Source organism: Salvelinus alpinus, chromosome 30 (genome assembly GCF_045679555.1).
Source record: "Salvelinus alpinus chromosome 30, SLU_Salpinus.1, whole genome shotgun sequence".
In the NCBI taxonomy this organism is placed as follows: domain Eukaryota; kingdom Metazoa; phylum Chordata; class Actinopteri; order Salmoniformes; family Salmonidae; genus Salvelinus; species Salvelinus alpinus.
The window spans coordinates 39,007,496-39,013,495 of NC_092115.1; positions in this window are offsets into that span (position 1 = coordinate 39,007,496).

The following is a 6,000-nucleotide window of genomic DNA, read 5'->3' on the forward strand; positions in this document are numbered from 1 at the left end:
TAAAGCCAGTGACTGATGTGGTGTATTCCTCAATGTCATCGGAAGAATCCTGGAACATGTTCCAGTCTGTGATAGCAAAACAGTCCTGTAGTTTAGCATCTGCTTCATCTGACAAATTATTTATAGACCGAGTCACTGGGGCTTCCTGCTTTAATTACATTTTTTGTTTTGTAAGCAGGAATCAGGAGGATAGAGTTGTGGTTGTATTTACCAAATGGAGGGCGAGGGAGAGCTTTGTACGCGTCTCGGTGTGTGGAGTATCAGGTGATCTACAATTTTTTCCCCTCTGGTTGCACATTTAACATGTTGATAGAGATTTGGTAGAACTGATTTAAGTTTCCCTGCATTAAAGTCTCCGGCCACTAGGAGCGCCGCCTCTGGGTGAGTGGTTTCCTGTTTGCTTATTTCCTTATACAGCTGACTGAGTGCGGTCTTAGTGCCAGCATCTGTTTGTGGTTGTAAATAAACAGCCACGAAAAGTATAGGTTAGAACTCTCTAGGCAGTAGTGTGGCCTGCAATTTATCACAATATACTCTACTTCAGGCGAGCCAAATCTAGAGACTTCCTTAGATTCCGTGTACCATTTCGTGGTGTAAAGCTCACCGCCATTGGAGTCTGGAGCAGTGGAAACGCGTTTTTGGAGTGATGAATCACCCTTCACAATCTGGCAGTCCGACGGACGAATCTTGGTTTTCTGGATGCCAGGAGAATGCTACCTGCCCCAATGCAGGAGGAATCGTGGTCTGGGGCTGTTTTTCATGGTTCAGGATAGGCCCCTTAGTTCCAGTGAAGGGAAATCTTATCGCTACAGCATACAATGACATTCTAGATGATTCTCTGCTTCCAACTTTGTGGCAACAGTTTGGGGAAGACCCTTTCCTGTTTCAACATGACAATGTCCCCATGCACAAAGTGAGGTCCATATAGAAATGTTTTGTCGAGATCGGTGTGGAAAAACTTGACTGGCCTGTACAGAGCCCTGACCTCAATCCCATCGAACACCTTTGGGATGAATTGGAACGCCGACTGCGAGCCAGGCCTATTCGCCCAACACCAGGGTCTAACCTCACTAATGCTCTTCTGGCTGAATGGAAGCAAGTCCCCGTAGCAATGCTCCAACATCTAGTGGAAAGCCTTCCCAGAAGAGCGGAGGCTGTTGTAGCAGCCAAGGGGGGCCAACTCCATATTAATGCCCCTGATTTTGGAATGAGATGTTCGACGAGCAGGTGCCCACATACTTTTGGTCATGCAGCGTTGTTGATCATTGCTCGACAGCCATTTTCAAGTCTAGCCATCGATTTTCAAGTCAAAACTGTAACTAGGCCACTCAGGAACATTCAATGTCATCTTGGTAAGCAACTCCAGTGTATATTTGGCCTTTTGTTTTAGGTTATTGTCCTGCTGAAAGGTGAATTTGTCTCCTGCTGACTGTTGGAAAGCAGACTGAACCAAGTTTTCCTCTAGGATTTTGCCTCTGCTTAGCTCTATTCCATTTCTTTTTATCCCCTTCCCCAAAATCGCTAGTCCTTGCCGATGACGAGCATACCCACACCATGATGCAGTCACCACCATGCTTGAAAATATGAAGAGTGGTACTCAGTGATATGTTGTGTTGAATTTGGCCCAAACATAACGCTTTGTATTCAGGACAAAAAGTTTGCCCAGTATTACTTTAGTGCATTATTGCAAACAGGATGCATGTTTTGAGATGTTTAGGTAAGTATTGTGGAGTAACTACAATGTTGCTGATCCATCCCCGGTTATCTCCTATCACAGCCACTAAACTCTGTAACTAAACTCTGTAACCACTCCCTGAGTGGTTATCTTCCTCTCCGGCGACTGAATTAGGAAGGGCGCCTGTATCTCTGTAGTGACTGGGGGTATTGATACACCATCCAAAGTGTAATTATTAACTGCACCATGCTCAAAGGGATATTCAATGTTTGCTTTTTTTACCCATCTACGAATAGGTGCCCTTTGCGAACCACTGGGAAACTTCCCTGGTCTTTGTGCTTTAATCGGTGCTCGGAATTCACTACTTGAGTGAGGGACCTTACAGATCATTGTACTGTATGTGTGGGGTACAGAGGTGGGGTATTCATATACAAATCATGTTAAACACTATTATTGCTCACAGAGTGAGTGCATGCAACGTATTATGTGACTTAAGCACATTTTTACTGAACTTACAGTATTTAGACTTGCCATAACATAATGGTTGAATACTTATTAACTCAAGATATTTTAGCTTTGAATTAATTTGTCAACATTTCTAAAAACATAATTCCACTTTGACATTATGGGGTATTGTGACACAAAATCTCAATTTAATCAATTTCCAGCTGTAACAACAAAATATGGAAAAGGTCAAGGGGTGTGAGTACTTTCTGAAGGCACTGTACATAGAGGCAGGGTAAAGGCAGGTAGATAATAATAAGAGTAAAATAAAGAACAGAGTAGAAGCAGCATATGATGTGTGAAAGTGTGTGTATATAATGTGTGTGTTTTTGGCGTCAGTATGTGTGTGTGTGTATGCATATGTAGTGTGTGTGAGTGTGAGTGTGTGTGGGGGGGGGGGGGGTGTGAGACTTTTAGTTTTTTGTGTGTGAGTGTATTTATAGTATTGTGAGTGTACATAAAGTCACTGCACGATAGGGTCAACGCAGATAGACTGGGTAACCATTTGATAAACAATTCAGCAGTCTTATGGCTTGACGGTAGAAGCTGTTTCGGAGCCTGTTGGTCTGAAAGCCGATGCTCCGGTATCGTTTGTCGGACTGTAGCAGAGTGAAAAGTTTATGGCTTGGGTGGCTGAAGTCTTTGGCAATTTTTCGGGCCTTCGTGTGACACCGCCTGAGTGATTAATAGAAGAGAAACTAAAGCCAGAATAGAAGTGTACCTGGTAGTTGATGTCCTGGCGTCCAGCCCTCCTGTTCATAGTGCTGCTAGTGCTGGGAATGTAGATGAGGAGTCAGGACAGTCTGGGGCTAGACAACTCCGCTCTTCCCCTTCACTTCCCTCTCTTCCTTTTTTCCCTCTCCTACCTGTCTCTCCTCAGAGGACCACGAGGCACTTCTCCTGAAGACTTTCTCTCTTTTCTGCTCACAAACAACAGCATCAATGACCAAAAACACACAAGAACAACAACAACCGCTCATCAAGAAGGCTGTGACTTTTTTGGCCCGATGTCTGTCCACCCTGCTCAGACAACAGTTTGCCCTTCTCGCTCCTCCTAACACACACACACACACACACACACACACACACACACACACACACACACACACACACACACACACACACACACACACACACACACACACACACACACACACACACACACACACACACACACACACACACACACACACACACACACACACACACACACACACACACACACACACACAATCCTGACATGGTGAGCACACAGCAAAGACAGCCTAAAGCTTCACATTTTTCCTTGGTCGTAATTTCCATCGTAGAAAAGATATTCAAATTCAAGGCACTGCTTTATCATGTGTCAAATGCTGCACCCATCTCTCTCTGTGGCTGTACTGTCATGCTGAGGAGAATGAGGCTTGATGTGTAGGGGTTGTGACCCCGGAGTCTCTTCTACACAGGGCTGAATAAGACTGTCACTGTTCTTTTCTCCTCCTCTCTTCTTCCCCCTATCATCTACTCTCCCGCTTTCCTCTCCTTTCCTCTTTTCCTGGATCCTCGCTGTTGTACTCTTTCACACAGCGCAGAGCTGGTGTCTGACACAGAGAGAGAGAGACGTTGTTTGTGTGTATAATATTTGGTGTGTTTGTTGATGTGTGTGTGTGTGTGTGTGTGTGTGTCATATCTACCTGCCGCCTCTGAGGGGTGAGGGTGTGGCTCTACAGGACAGAGCTGTAGGAGTAGGATACACTGGGAGAGACACTGGCTGGGGAAGAGGGGATGTGGGGGGAGGGGCGAGAGAAGTGGAGGGGAGGCAGGGGAAGGAAGGGTGATGTGTCATGTGCCTTTAACTGAGGAGTGGCTTCCGTTTGGCCACTCTACAATAAATGCCTAATTGGTGAGTGCTGCAGAGATGGTTGTCCTTCTGGATGGTTCTCCCATCTCCACAGAGGAACTCTAGAGCTCTATGAGAGTGACCATCGGGTTCTTGGTCACCTCCCTGACCAAGGCCCATCTCCCCCGATTGCTCTGTTTGGCCGGGCGGCCAGCTCTAGGAAGAGTCTTGTTGGTTCCAAACTTCTTCCATTTAAGATTGATGGAGGCCATTGTGTTCTTGGGGACTTTCAATGCTGCAGACATTTTTTGGTACCCTTCCCCAGATCTGTGACTCTAATAAATTCTGTCTCGGAGCTCTACGGACAATTCCTTCGAACTCATGGCTTGCTTTTTGCTCTCGCATGCACTGGCAGGTGTGCCTATCCAAATCATTTCCAATCAATTGAATTTACCACAGGTGAACTCCAATCAAATTGTAGAAACATCTCAAAGATGATCAATGGAAACAGGATGCACCTGAGCTCATTTTCGAGCCTCATAGCAAAGGGTCTAATTTAATCAATTTTAGTATAAGGCTGTAATGTAACAAAAAAGTCAAGGGGTCTGAATACTTTACGAATACACTGTACTCCTGAGAAGCTGACCTGTTGCACCTTCTATAACCACTGCTATTATTATTTGACCCTGCTGGTTTGAACATGTTGACGAACGATCTGGCCTCAATGGCCATGTACTGTTGTAATCTCCACCTGGCGCAGTCAGAAGAGGACTGGTCACCCTCTAGGTTTCTTCTTAAGCTCCTGCCACTGTGCTTCTTCATCTGCATTGCTTGCTCTTTGGGGTTTTAGGCTTGGTATCTGTATAAGCACTTAGTGACAAATGCGGATGTAAAAAGGGCTTTATAAAATACATTTGACTGATTGAGTAGTTGTAGGACATAAATACATAGAGTTTGCTGACTAAATATTTGAAACGGTCCTTTATGGGATAAATGTCATTATTACGTGTGTGATGTATGTGTATTTTCAAAATGGTAGGCTACATATTTGAAACAGCATGTTAAACTTTCATTGAGTCTCCAATATGGGATATATATTATGGAATATGCGATGAAACTAACCCAGTAATTACTTGCATTGGCAATCTGTTTGAATTATCTTTTACATTAAAGTCATAACCATTTAAATATTATACATGATCATATTTGACAATAGGTTATAATCATTATAAAAATCCAACCACGACTTTATTAAACATAATATGATTTTCATCAGATCTGTGCCTTTATAAAGTGCTTAGATGTTTCTTAGGGCAGAAATGCAGTCTTGCAGCAATTTCATGACATTCAAATGCAGTCATGGTTATGTGGAATCTCAATCACTGAAGAGGGTCTAACCGAACTACCGCCTGGGAGGCATGTGCTTCCGCGTATGATGCGAGTTGCTAGCGAACCGAAACAAAAAAAGTGTGAATAAAGTCAATACAAAAAAAAAATTTCTGAAGTTACTGGGTATAAACATATCACATAATCAGAATACAGTTCACTGGCGACAGTATATTTGTTTAGAAGAGGTTCAGAGATCAGAGCTTTTCTCCCTATGGCGAATAGAACAGCCTGCGAGGCAACAACCTTGTCCTCCTCGAGAACCCCTGCCGAACTCCCCTCTTTGTCCAAGAAGATGGCTAAAATAATATAGTAGAAGAAATAACTTTATTACCTTTATTCACTTGTGGCAGTTATTACAACAAATGTGTAGGCCAACAATACAGGTGAGGTGTTTAACAATAAAATAAAATAAATACTAATGTGGGTTACTTAACCAGTTTGACATGGTTTTAGTGAACTTAAGTTGACATAAAACTTTCTTATTCAAACGAAAAGCATAAAATCCAAAGCAGTAGCCTAGATTCAATTAGGTCAAGCATTAACCAGCACCCATGTAGCTTTTAAAAAATATATTTTTTATTGAATCCTTGTTTTACCAGGTAAGTCAACTGAG